Source organism: Calidris pugnax, unplaced genomic scaffold (assembly GCF_001431845.1).
Source record: "Calidris pugnax isolate Ruff unplaced genomic scaffold, ASM143184v1 scaffold24, whole genome shotgun sequence".
NCBI classification, from domain to species: Eukaryota; Metazoa; Chordata; class Aves; order Charadriiformes; family Scolopacidae; genus Calidris; species Calidris pugnax.
Window position 1 is genome coordinate 2768031 of NW_015090922.1, and position 13979 is coordinate 2782009.

At 44.5% G+C, this 13979-nt stretch overlaps 1 long non-coding RNA gene across 1 annotated transcript; it reads right to left on the bottom strand.

Moving 5' to 3' along the window:
• Nucleotides 1–3587: 3587 nt before the first annotated feature.
• On the bottom strand, nucleotides 3588–8463 carry LOC106893149. The gene is made up of 3 exons (XR_001413005.1): nucleotides 8430–8463; nucleotides 4694–4763; nucleotides 3588–3721 (listed from the first exon to the last, which is right to left on the bottom strand). It is a non-coding gene; the product is annotated as an uncharacterized LOC106893149 (long non-coding RNA).
• Nucleotides 8464–13979: the final 5516 nt, after the last annotated feature.

The window sequence follows — 13979 nt, forward strand, 5'->3', positions numbered from 1 at the left end:
TGCTAAGAGATTGTCTCATTTCTTAATTAATTTCTGGGCCAGCGCTGGGAAATATTGCAGCAGAGGTTGGTTTTTCCCTTTTTTTTTTTTTTTTTAACCTAATTAGGCTAGATTTATTTTTAACGCTCCTTATTACCATCCGCTTCTTACTTCCATCCATCTACTGCTGAGCACACGCTGCTCTTGCCAAAGCAAGTGTCTTTCAGCAGCTACCTCAGCCCCCTGGATCTGCACCACCCCGCAGGGGACCCCGCTTGCCACTGTTGTCCCTTCTATTAATTCCATGGCAGCACATGCTGTTCATCTGCCTCGTTCAGTGCTCTTGCGTTAATAACTCTGCAACTGGTTGTTATTTCTTTCATAACCATTACCGTAGCTGCCTGTTGTTGATAATTCAGGGTTAATTACTTACTAAAACGTTTAGCAGAACAATTGAGCTTTGCTTAGCCTGTTCATTGATGAAGACTATAAATGTCTGCAGTCTATCACTGATATAAACATTCCTGAAGGTTGGTATAATTGGCTTTTACGGAAGTGCTGCAGTGAAAATGAGGGTGAGTCCAACTGGGAAAGCCAGCTGCCTGCTTGTACACCCACTGCCTGGTTTTCCATTGCATTTGGGGCAACCAATTGGGAGAAGTGCCACAGTGACTTACTGGAGTCCCTGAGGTACCAGTCACCCAGGAGCAGCGTAGATACAGCTGCAGGAGTGCTGAAGCCTGGCATTATAAAGGGCATCGTGGCAGCTGCAAAGAGTCCAGCATTTCAGTTAGGCTTACGGTGCCGGGCTGATCTGTCGCAAATACATCTTACTGGAGAGAGATGCATCACTGTCAAGACTTAGATTATGATGTTCTCTCTGTTTTGTGGGAAAAATGGGAAGAATTGCCAAGAGGAGGCATCATTAAAGGCAGTTTAATGTCAGTTTTCTCTGGTCTGGCAGTCTCTCGTTCCCTGAAACTTTGAATCTAGGAGCTGCTGCAGACAGGAGGCTCTGGATGTATGCAGTGACAGGGATGGGACTGCTGAGCCCCTTTCAGCAACAAGCTCTTCCTGCCTGTGCCGTTGGGAGCCCCCTGTCTCCTGATTCCAAGAAGCAGAAGAAAGGCCATATGCTCCCGTGGGGAGCGTCACAGGGGAAGGTGGGGGTTAGCATTACACTCCCTGAGAGCAAAACTGGCTCTAGGCTCTGCCAAGCACATGAAAGCAAGACAGGTCCCCTCTTAGATACTTGTTATATCCAGCACGGTGCCATCTTCATCTTTGGATGCCAAAGTATCCTAAATATCTTCATATTAAATTACAAGCGAGAAAGTGATTAATTGTTCCCTGACCTTCAGTTTCTTCATTGAGACTGTGTCACCAAACCATATTTTATGTCACTAGGAGACAGCAGATGTAAATCAAATCCCTGGCTGCTCTAGAATATCTAACAAGGGAGGAAATTACTTCCATCCGTTAACGCAGACAGATTTTCTTGAGAGTTTTTTTCCTTCCCTTCCAAATTCAGTTTTAAAATGTGATTTCATCCTCACAGGTCTGCCTGTCGGTCCCCGGCCAGTTTGTTTGCAGCTCTGGCAAGAACAACAACCTGCCACTCTGTCTCATCTTCTAAAGGCCTTTTTTTTTCTCACTGCATAATTTAAAAACTAGAAATAATTTATTAAACCAAACAAACAATCAAACAATACACCCAAGAGAAATTTAGATTTTGGGTTTCTTCAACAGGAAAGGTAGTGGGTATCCTTTCTCAAGAAATTAAATAGTAATTTAACCAGCCCCCCACAGCAGTGCTTTAGTGTTTCTTTTTCTTGGTTTGTCCTCTTAGTTTTTTGCATCACCAGCAGACAAGACTATCAGATCACTGTATCTGCATGTTCTTCAGACACAGCTATATGAGGCAGTGAGTTATTTTCAACTCACACTGGCTCCAAAGGGACTGCCATTGAAAACTAAACAAATTACAAAACCTTCAACCAAAAAAAAAAAAAAAATCAAGCTTCAGAGTAGCCTCATTTTTGTGTTGTCCCCGAGGATGCATTTCTCTGTTTGGATTAGTCACACACTTGAAGAACAGGACGTTCACAACAGGGCAGCCAAGACTCATGTTCAGAATTAGGACCCTAAAAGGAAAAACTAGTATGTAAACTAGAAAAATATTTGCCTGTGATTGCACCAAAATCTCAAAGCTTCATGCAAGATGTGTTTTTAAGTGCTTTTGCGCTAACAGCCTCTGCGATGCAAGTCTGTATGTAAACTCTGTAGAGAAGCTTTGTTTCCCTTTGTTTCCCTTTTTGTGTAGAGGAGAACTTTAGAGTAGGGTAGATGGTTGGACTCGATGATCCCAAGGGTCTCTTCCAGCCTAGATGATTCTGTGATTCTGTTTCCCAAGAGAGACAGGCACAGATCCCCTGCTGCTGCGCAGAGAGAGTCCAGTGTAACCATCACAGGCTGCAGCAAAAATACACCAGTCTGAAGGGCTTTGACATTTGATTAATATTTTTCTCTTTTACAGAGAGAAGAGAGTTTGGACCTTAAAAGGAAAATGAACTAAGACTTTAATTAGTGGGGCCACAGCAAACGGAACAACTGTGGCGAGCAGTAAGTATATGCTGAAAGCTCACAGGGAAACTGATGCCAAGCAGACTGCGATAGATTTTAAATTCCAAATGTAGCTGGCCTCACACGTGCAGATGCCATCACAAATGTTTCTATATAATTCTAAGGTTGGAAATGCAAAAAAAAAAATACAAAAGCACACATTTGTGATAACAGAAACGCTCTGCTTGAGCAATGGCTTTACCCCTTGGCAGGATCACAGAGAATGGATCCTCTTACAAACCCCAGCCGTTCACTGCTGAAGGCTGTTTCTGGATTTGCACCATACACACTAGTGCAAAAGAAACACAAGTTTATCCTGGTGTAGCCCATCTTTACTGGGTCTTGACCCGCACAGCTTCGTCAATGCAAACACTGGCACACTTGGCCAGGAAAACCAGGAGCAAAGGTGACCAGACACAAAATTCTCTAAATGTCCAAAGTAAATGAAAAATATCAGCCATCTGTGGGGTTACTGAAAACAGCAAGTGTGCTATTTTCAGGCAAAACATGATTTGTGAGGTGCTGGTTGCTTCACAGGCAGGGAGTCAGAGCAGCTCAGGCTCTGGAGCATCTCTTTTCCTTAGGCAGCACTTTCCATGGCAGGGACAGGTGTAGATAAGAACAGTGTTTTAGGGCTTGTGCTGATAGCACAAAACGAGCAAAAGCTGCTGTCGAGTCAAAAGAGGTAGGAAAAATACAGGCAGAGCCCATACAAAAGTGAAAAGCACTTTGGAAAGGTTGGACTCTCAGGTGTGGATTAAGCCAGAAGTGATGTGGCATCTTTCCATGCGAAACAAAGGTAAAGGACTTCTTCTCTAGGGTATGATGTTCTTTGCTAATAAACCGCTTTGGAGATTCTTAAGTGAATGATGTTCCTGGGAGTGCAAGAAGTGACGTGCTGTTTTTACGTTCTCTTCAGCCTTTGTGTTTTTGAGTGGCACAACACGGTGTGTTGCAATTCACCTGCCGTTTTCACATTCGGAGAAATGGTTGGAATGAAGCAATCCTGCTGTCCCAGCCGAAAACGCTGCTGTTAACTGACAGATGTGGAGGAGGAATCACCAGGCTGTCGTGGAGGTGCTGACTTTCAGATCCCAGTTGCATGCAGAACCTCGGCGTGCTGTCAGTGTATACAATTTTCAGTTTCACAGGACATTTCTTGTGGTGTTACCGCTGGATTTTGTTTTACCTTCATCTTCCCCTTTTGTAAACACTGCAGGAATTACTTCTCGGGGCTCTCTCCCCTGTCTTACCTGACACTGTGTGGGCTGTGGGACTCTGGGAGGGTGTCTGTGGGCAAAGATCCGAGCTTGTACGTGTGTGTGTATATGCACACTCCCATACAAATGCCAGACAGTAACAGGAAAGCTCTCACAGGCCCTTTTACTAAAATCCCAACATTTGAAAGGTATTTAGGGTATAAGTATGAAACCAGGTTTCGGCCCCACTCAGCTTTTCTTTTTGCAGAATGCACCTGGTCAGTGGGTGCTGCCTGAACAAAGGGCTCCTTCTAGTCCAAGCGGCTGTGGGGAAAAGCTGCTGCCACCTCTGGCTGGGCCCCAAATTGGGATTTGCCCCCTACAGCTGTGGAGGTCAGACATTTTATATATATATACACACACACACATATAACATTTTATATATACACACACACACACACACATATGTATATATTAAGTATAGGAGTACATTTTTCTGCTGCAGACCTCGGAGAGAGGAAGAGTGGGCTGAGTCAGTTCCTCAGAACTCTACCCCTCCGCATATTTTTATCTTAGTTTGAAGAATCCACAGCAGGGTGAGCACGGCTCTGAGCTGTCAGGCCAGGATCTGACCACACTCATTTCAGCAGATGAAAGTTTGGTTTCAATATGAGTTAAAACGAAAATATTGGCATTTTCAAGCTAAAGCGTAGTATGTTGCATTTTCCTTATGTTGAGAACTAATACAGCATTTTCATCAATTAATCAAACTTTTCTCAGTTAGACTTTACTGATCTTGCTTTTCTCTTTCTTGCTTAAATTAACACAGTCGTATTTTTAATTGAACTCAGTGGTGGCCAAGACTATAAAGGAGTATAAATGCAAAAACCTACCTCTCCAAAGTCTTCAGTCTCGCCAAGAACGAAGCTCACAGAAGCACATTCAGATCAAAACCGATGCCACCTAAATGAGGAAAAAATTCACTTGCAGGAGCTCATTTTGTATTCTCCTATACGCGTGAAGGGAGAATAATTATCCTTGTACATGTAGAAATTTACCTTTTATTATTCCCTCTATTCTGTGGACAAACCATTGAGTTCACTGCTTTGATAAAAGCTTTCTAAAACACTTCAGTATTTCTCTAGACACACAACACAACCCACACTGTTTTGTTTTGTTTTTAAAGTAGGAGGTTTACAAAGAAGATCACAGATTTTCCTGTGTTTGTTGTGAAATCCAGGTGGGAAAATATAATGGTATTTAATATGATAATTCTAACTGAGACTCATATGGTAAAGGAACTGTATGTAATTACCTATGCAAGATATGAAAATGCATGTCTCCTGAAATAATGACCTTATTACAGCATTGATCTTGTGTGGGTGGAAGCCTGCTTTAGAAGAAGCCTGGGGGAGATGATCATGTATTTCACCTGCCTATTGTACATTATAGGTGAGCCCAGAGGTACAATAAGATACACATTTGCTAAGTGTCTTACATGTAAGAAATCAGTAAATTAATGCATTAATCACTAGAGTGCAATTATAGACTTTAATTTAGAAGGTATTAGTCATTTGCTGTAGATAACCTTCAGTGGCTATTAGAATTTCACAGTCTGAGTTCATTACAACTGGCAAATGTCGTTTGCAGAACCAGCACACACAAGGGCCTGTTCTTTGGCTGGAAGCATATTCTTTCTGTATTAAATCCGCTCCATTAAATACAAGAGAGAGCACCTGTTTGGGCCTTTTTTCAATAAAGATTATATCCTAGCTGCATTTTCAGGGGGCTTATAAAGATTACACATTATTAATGTATTTTATTAGCAGGTTTAAAATGGAGCTGGATACACTGGAAATTATAAAGCACATCGGTAGAAGACATCTTAGCTGGTGATAAACCAGGACAATAAACAGCCTATTAACCAGTTGCAGTCTTTATCAAAATATGAGAAAAGGGACTATTTGTTACAAAGTCTGTTAAAGTGTTTACTGATCTTTTATAAATGAACTTTCACAGATGGTATCTTCTTGAAATCAGTAATATGGTTAAATTTTGGTATCCTGGAGCTTAATTTCAAGAAGTTGCATGCATCTAGGACACAGGAAAATTCTGTAAGAAATTGTTCCTACTTTTTGGTGCTTACATGTTTATAGTGGAGAGGACACCTTTGCTTTTTCCCTCTTTCCTGATCCCTTATGGTGCCTGCCAGGTGTCTAGCTTGCTATGTGTGTGTGACTTGCATAAGACAATGGAGGAGCAAGAAACATGTCTCTGCTTAACATAAACACCTTGGCAGGAAGACAACTTTTGTTTTAGTTTCTTGCAAGTGACAGAACAACAGGAGATGTTTATGTAGGTGTGCCTTTTGTCACCAAAATACAACACGCTCGTCTGCATCCTTTGGAATACCATTACTCCTCTGTGCAGGAAGGCACTGAAAGATGTCAGCACAGCTCTACAAAAAATTTGGCTGTGTTAACAGACAACTTCACTGTTTCTCTCCTCTCCGAGTTACACAAGCACAGTAGCTGGATATATTGGCATCTCTTAGAGTCCTGTGGTTTACACATTTTAAACTTGGAGGGTTTTAATATCTGAATCAAAAAGATTTAATCCAGAAGCAAGTCTGCAATTATAATAACAGTGTGTGAGCACTGTTCAGTGATAAATCAAAGTCAACGCACCAAACTAAAAAAAGTTCCAGGTTGGAATTTCAACCGTAACTTGGCAAGAGCTTTCACAAAAAACACTCCTGTAAATTTGTGACCACTTGTTAGCAGCAGTTGACTGTACAACAAGCAGCAGCGAGTACCTTGCTTCCATGCTGAAATGTGCATTATCTGTTTAACAAAAAGGTGCTCAAAGCCTATAGCCATGAAAGGATAGCCGTCCTGCTCACCTGCTGCTTCAGCCACTTCTAAAGTTTATTCACAATCTGAAACTGGCACCTAAACTGTCACTGGGTTCCAGGCTTTGCTTCAGTAACTTCAATATAAACTACCTCAGCTTTTTCTGTATATTGGCAAACAGTTAGAGGCCCAAGCTGACAGGATACACAAAAGCCTAGGTGTTTCCCACCTGCGTCAACAAGCTACAGCAACAGGATTGGAAGTGAAGCCTCTGCATTAGACACACGCTGAGACATGTAAACTGGGGTAAAACACGTCTAAATCCTGATGCTGGTTCTCACTGTCTCCGCCTGGAAAGAGGTGCTGCAGTGGCAGGCTGAGTAGAACTGAAACTTACTACAGACTTGCTCTCTTTTCCTATTAATTACAGGCGAGAGTAATACTGAAAATACTTAGAACTTCAGGTATCCAGTTCCATCTATTCAATTATAAGTAAGGGAGAGAAGCAGGACAGAATAGGAAATAAGAATTACATATTTGAGCACAAGTATCACAACCACTTCCTCATACTGTAAATTTACACAGAACAACATCTGCTTCCAGATATTTGTCTAATATTCCATGTGACCTGACAGAATTTGGTAGAACTTCTGCTAAACTGGTTTATTTGGCTTTGTCCAATTCCCTGTGGTTTTTTTAAACACAGTATTCCAAATTTAGCAAAATTGTTTCTTTCCAGATACACAGGTCCTGTTTTCAGTGGCCTAAAAGATATTGTTTCACTGCTTGAGTGTGTTGTAATCCCTCATCCGGTTTAACATTAAGTAGAATATAACACAGGCAACCAGAGAGGTGCATGAATACCATTAAAATACGTATATATGCAATCACTTATAAGCACTTAATACAGGAGTGACAGAAGTTTCAGTAATTAAAGGTACATAGCTCAGATTAGCATGAAGATAGGTACTTTGGTGACATCTCTGTCCTAATCAATTCCATACAAAGCAGAAGCTTAAGCAGGAAAGAGTGAGAATTTCCTATCAAGATATCTTCATGGTCTGGTGGGACATCAGGGGACATCAGGGACAGAAGCAGAATTCAGATCCTACCAGGAAGAGAACAGCTCTGGAAGGAGTGATCTGACCATTGAGCGGAGGGATAGAAGGGTCTGCAACTCGCTGGAAGGTGCCTTAGGCATTTAATTCCAAAAAAAAAAGAGGTTGAGAGTTATGCAACCCAAACAGAGTGGAGCCTCATTTTATTTAAAGCTGAATCTTAAGACACGACCCTCAGCTCTGCATTTCCAACTGTCCAGAGGAGGTCACGCTTTGGTTACCATGAGGCATATTGTAGATGCAATGCTGTAGGCACCTATGTCTCCTGTGCAATGTTCCCAAGTCCCCAGCTCCCTGCTGCCCACACGGCCAGGCAGCAGCCTGCTCAAGAGCTAGCTCACAAAGTGGCCACTTTTCCAAACAGCATCAATTTCCAGAAATCGTATTTAAACTCAAAACAAAAAAAAAGTAAATTACTATATTTTTTTTTTTAATAAAAATTACCCTGTCCTCTCTTCTTTTCCATCCCTGTATCCCTCTTTTAAGAATTACAGTCACAGGCCAATAAATCACTTCAGCCACAGAGCTATCATTCAATCTTCTTTAGCAAGCTTAAGTATTCTACTTAGTATAAGTTAAGGTAGAAAATGGAATATAATGACGATTAGAAATAGGATAAGAACGTGAGCAGCCACCTACTTGGGTGGGATTAAGTGTACCTCAGCGGGTAGGCCGTGCCGGGGGTAAGGGACAGCGATCAGCCGGCTCTTCCCACCTGCGAGAGACCAGAAGAAACAGCTCAGGCAGCCAGTAAACACAAATATTTACGTTTTGTTTACGAGTCGGTGTGATCACCGACAGATTACAACGCTTACATCCAGCCGGCTCCCCTCAGCCCGGCCCCCCTCACCTGACCCCGCCTCAGCGCGGCTGCTCTGAGGGGCCGATTTCCCACCCCGCCGGCGACGCTCCCGCCCTGCGGCCGCCCCTGCACCCCCTCGACGCGGGGCCGCCGCCCTCCGCCTTGCCGTGAAGGGCCGCTCCGCCCCGGGGGAGGGGTGGCCTCGGGCCGGTAGCGGTGCGGGCCCGGCGGAGGTGAGAGCGGGCGGCCGGGCGCTGTGAGGCGGTTGCCGGCCCGGGGCGGGTGGGGCCCGGCCTGAGGGGCGGTGGCGGCGGGATCAGCGGGCGGAGCGGGAGCCGATGTCCGGGGCTTTCACGAGCCTACCCCTCTGTAAGTGTGAAGCTTCTTCTTCGTTTTCCGCTCTCCCTCTCTGCCTTCCCTCCTTCAGCCGCTGAGGAATCACCACAGAACGGCAGGGGTTGCAAGGGTGGCGTCCAGGCGGGTTTTGAATGTTTCCAGAGAAGGAGACTCCACCATCTCTCTGGGCAGCCTGTTCCAGGGCTCTGCCACCCTCAAAGTCAAAAAGTTCCTCCTCAAGTTTAGATAGATCTTCCTAGATTCAAGTTTGTGCCTGTTACCTCTTGTCCTGTCACTGAAAAAAGACTCTCCCCATCCTCCTGACACCCACCAACCCACCCTTTAAGGAAGAAGATGTGTTATCCACCCTTAGGAGAACTTTTAGGTACCTGGGGTCGCACTTTGCATTTTTCAAAAATTACTCAGCATTCCTTCTTCTTCCAGGGCAGACAGGGGTTGTTAGGCTCTTTTTAAGGGAAAAAAAAATGGATATGTTTGGTGCAAAGTTCCTAAAAGGCGGGAAGGCACCTGAGGCAGGACTTGATGAGGCACCACCTCAGCTGCACCTGATGGTGGAGGAGCCCAGCTTGCTGGGTGCCAGTGGCGTTCCCCACTGCTCGCCTTGGTGTCCGAGCAAGAAAAACATGTCCTATCTGCAGGACCCAGCAACGCCTCAGTCAGACAGGGCTAATTAATCAGCATCTCGTTTGGCTGTATCGCAGGGGTGTTTCGGTGTAGACCGTGTGTGCTTCTCACTCAGACCCAGCCCAAAACACAGCCGTGGCCACTGCTTTGTTTTAAAATGGCGCGGTGAATTGTTACTGTGCACCTTTAATTCTGTGGCTTGTGGCTAGGAGTATTCATGGGAGTGTTCATTCAGTCTGCCTGAAGGCAAATGAGACACACGGCTTCCTCCTGATTGACAACAGGCTGTTTTTGGCTCTCTTCAGCTTCCTTTTCAAGCTGTGTCGTTGCGCAAGAACTCCCAGAAGTTGATGGAGATGGTAAGAGGCAGGCACTGCAGGGGAGGGTAAGAAGGGTCTTGAAGGTGTTCTCAAGGGATGGTTTCTGGATTGAACATGTGCACACTCAGCACAGGAAGGACATGGACCTGTTGGAGCAGAGCCAAAGGAGGCCACAGAGATGCTGTGAGGTCTGGAGCCTGTCTGCTGTGAGGACAGGCTGGAGAGTTGGGAGCATTCAGCCTGGAAAAGAGAAGGCTCTGGGGAGACCTTAGAGCTCCTTCTAGTCCTTAAAGGGTCTCCAGGAAAGCTGGGGAGGGACTTTTGATCAGGGAGTGGAGCAGTAATGGTTTTAAACTGAAAGAGGGGAGATTTAGGTTAGATATTAGGAAGAAATTTTTCCACTATGAGGGTGGTGAGGCACTGGAACAGGTTGCCCAGAGAAGCTGTGGCCGCCCCATCCCTTGAGGTGTTCAAGGGTTCAACCCCAGGCTGGATAGGGCTTGGAGCAACCTGGTCTAGTGGGAGGTGTCCCTGTCCAGGGCAGGGGGTGGGACTGGATGGTCTTAAGGTTCCCTACAACCCAGCCGTTCTATGATAGTCAAAATATGGAAGCTGCCTACAGCAGACCTCCCTCCCCTCCTTGGCCCTCGTGCACAGCCTCCCCCAGCTCCTCATTAAGCTGGAACATGGCTTTGTGAAATCTTGAATGTTACTCACTCAGTTGGAAGAGCTGTAACACAAGAGGATGACAGTGCCCCCAGTCCAAAATAACCAGTGCTTCTACAGCTAATGGGTATTTGTTAGATGAAAGGGTTGGGCATTTCATTGTGTGGAAAACAGATTTGAGTGTAGCTGTTTTACGTGATAGAATAATGTGCTAAATGCAGACAATCCTAGCTTTCTCTGCAGAACGAGCTACGTGGGGACAGAACTTAAAATACACCCTGTGTGAGGATTTCAGTTTTGGCAGGCCCTAGGTGTCAGATGACAGGTCTTACCTCCAGATTCAGAAATCAGGAGTGTATCTTGCTACATGCACGGCATGGAGCGTGTAATTCAGTCTCCTGCTTCCACTCTAAATGCCTTTCATGCAGGTTACCCTGTGTGCCAACCAGGCTTCGTGGTTGGAACCATCTTGCGTAAGGATAATCGGTAGGTAAGCACTTGAGCTGGGATATATATGCTTCTAAAGCCTATTTCAAAGAAATTCAGAAGGTATCCTTTCAATGCCTCCATTCCAGGAAAGAGTGGAGCAGATTTCTAACTTCACTTAAATGCCGGGCAGGTTGGCTGTCCATCTTTCTTTTCTACTGCATTTATGGTTCTTCTGCCACTGCTCATTTGTAGCTTGTTATCTTTTGATTGTCTTTCTTAAGACACATATGCAAAAAAGCATACTTGCAAAAGCAAACATCTCTTTGTTATCAGTTGTTCCATTTGGCTCTACATATTCAGGCACCTGTCTCCCTACTCCCTGCTTAGGCACCTACTCCCTATTTATTAATAGTTCCTTAATAAATAACGCGCTCAGATTTGGTCCCAGGAGTGCAGGTGTGGCAAACGTGCCATTTCTGTTCTGGCTAGCCATTTAGTCATCTTTGCTGCCTGTTTTATGCTTGACCACTGCTTCACAGGCATTGCAGTGCTGATGGGCTTTATAGAAAGGTTAGCTTTGCAGGCTAGGCTGTACAGAATTCTGCTTGTAACCTGAGGAGGTACAGTCTGAATCCTGCTTCTCCACCCTCTGCTTTTCCACCCTCTGCTGCTGCTTCAAGAATTCCCATCACATCTGTGAAAGCTGGACTCCTGCAAGTTAAAAACTCGGTTGTTGTTCTTCAGAGTCCTTTTCCTATTATCACGTTGATCTTTTCCAGGTGAGAGTTTTAATCCTGGCTGCTTCTAATTATCCTGCGAGCACAAAAAAAAGGGACCTTTTGTGCCTGGGCTAAATCCACTTTGTGAAAAACACAGTCCAAAACGATAGCTGAAAGGGAGGGGAAACTAATAGGAGGGAAACGCTGCTTCCCTGGAGTGGCTTCTAGTCTAGATTATCTAGGGCGGTTATCACATGATGGTTTTCAAAGAAAAAGAAAGTCAACATAGATGCGGGGTGTGAGGCAAGAATACCCGAGTGGTGGCTGTGACTGCCCACGGGTGGTTTGTTCAGCTTTAACCAGCATGTCTGCTGGCAAGCAACTATAGCACCGAATTGAAAAAAAAAAAACCTAACCAAAAACACCAACCCAGCAATCTTCACTGTCCTTGCTGAAGCCTTGAGAAGTTAATTTCCTTAGTCCTCTTCTGGAGCCTAGCTGAGGCTCTCCCTGCCTTCACTGTCCTCTGTCAGACACAGAGGCTGCCTGGGGCCAGCAGAGGGACCAGTGCTTCGCTGGAACAACCAGCCCAGCTGGCTGTTCTGGCAGGGAGGTGCTTGAAAGAGGGACAGGGGCTAAAAACAACCCGTTTGGGGCTACAGCACCCTCCCTGCACCTACCCAGTTTACTCCTGTCCCCCAGAGCATGGTTCAGTCTGTACTTTTAAATTTATTTTCCAATCCATCTGGAGACTGCTTTCTTTTAGAGAACTGTTATAATATAATAAGAATAGAGGAGTCACATTGTCTTTGTGTGGCTGCATCTTATCATATAATCTGAGGGGATATCAAAACAAACAAATAAATACAAACAAATCAATCTAGATGATGAACAGGAGCTAGATCATTACATCCCATAGGTAGCTTCTGATTACCCAAACCAGTGTCTGGGTTTTATGGTCCTTCTGCTCTGTCGGGTCCTTAAACGCCTTATTGTCTTGTCTTAGGTTTTTCCCCACCAATGATAGGAACTGTCCCAGTGCTCACTTGCCTCCTAACATGCTTCCTGATTTTAAGTTGGAAAATGTTGTATTTGAGTTAAGCATCTCAGCAACTTAAGGGAGGGGCTGAGGGGGTGGGAAGGGGCACATTCATTAATCATCTGGTGAATGAAATTGTTTCTTTTGTAGATTGTAATTGGCTAGAGGGGCCCCAGGAAGAAAAGTGTGTTTAGACTGCACAGCTTTTTATGAGTACAAATGCATAGATTATGATGGCTTAGAGCCTGGGCAAAAGCGTGGAGCTTTATTTTTGTTTCAGTAAGTAGATTTGATCTAATCAGATAACAGCAGCAATACAAATATTCACAATAGCAGTTGGCCTTTATCTGGCCAGTCTGGGAACAAAGGCTTACTGTTTGTGATATATCTTTCAAGATCTTTTTTATGGCTTAGATAAATATTACAAAAGAACTCCTTGTCAGTAGGCTTTCTGTTAGATTAAAAGAAAAAGGGTGCTCTTTGAAGGTCTTTGGGTATTTTTTCTGAGAAATTTTACCAAGCACCAAATACAAATAATCCTTCACAGCTGGTGTGTATCACCGGCCTCTGGGAAAGATGCCCATAATTGTTGCCCTGAGTGAAGAAAAGACTAATGATATTAGGGTATTAGACAAGGATATTTCACTTGTTCTGCACTCTCTCCAAGAAGAAATGACTCTCAGTTCCCTACAGAACTGTGACATATGAATATACAGGGAAAACTGAGCAGGAATACTTTTTCATTTGGATGTCAGGAAGGGACCCAAGAGTTGAAGGATGAGGTTGAGACACATCTGTCTGTTCAGGTGAATTTCAGTAGATTTTAGGCAGCCAAGTCCCCAAAATCTGATTAGTCATAAACTCACATGGCACCACCATTTCTGCCTCTGCTCCCAGTGCATGTAAACCATTGCACAGGAGCATCCTGGGATGAGGAGCCTTGCACAGTGATTGCAGATGTTGTGGAGATCAATGTGAAGGACACAGCCCCAGGCCGTGTCCATGCCTGAGTTCGCCGGGGAACAGGCACAGAGAACTTCAGCAAAGCTGCAGCTCTGGGTCTCGTGCAGGGTGTACCAGCCATGGGCATTTTCTTTCAAACTTTAGCCAAGGAAAGGAGAGGTCACTGATATTATGACCCAGTTAGATCATTAAAGGAAGTGGAAGACCTGAGCCTGGTTCTTGCTCAAGGAAACTGCTGTAACCACGAGGCTATAAAGACTTCAGTATGTTAGATAGCATCACCTTTTATC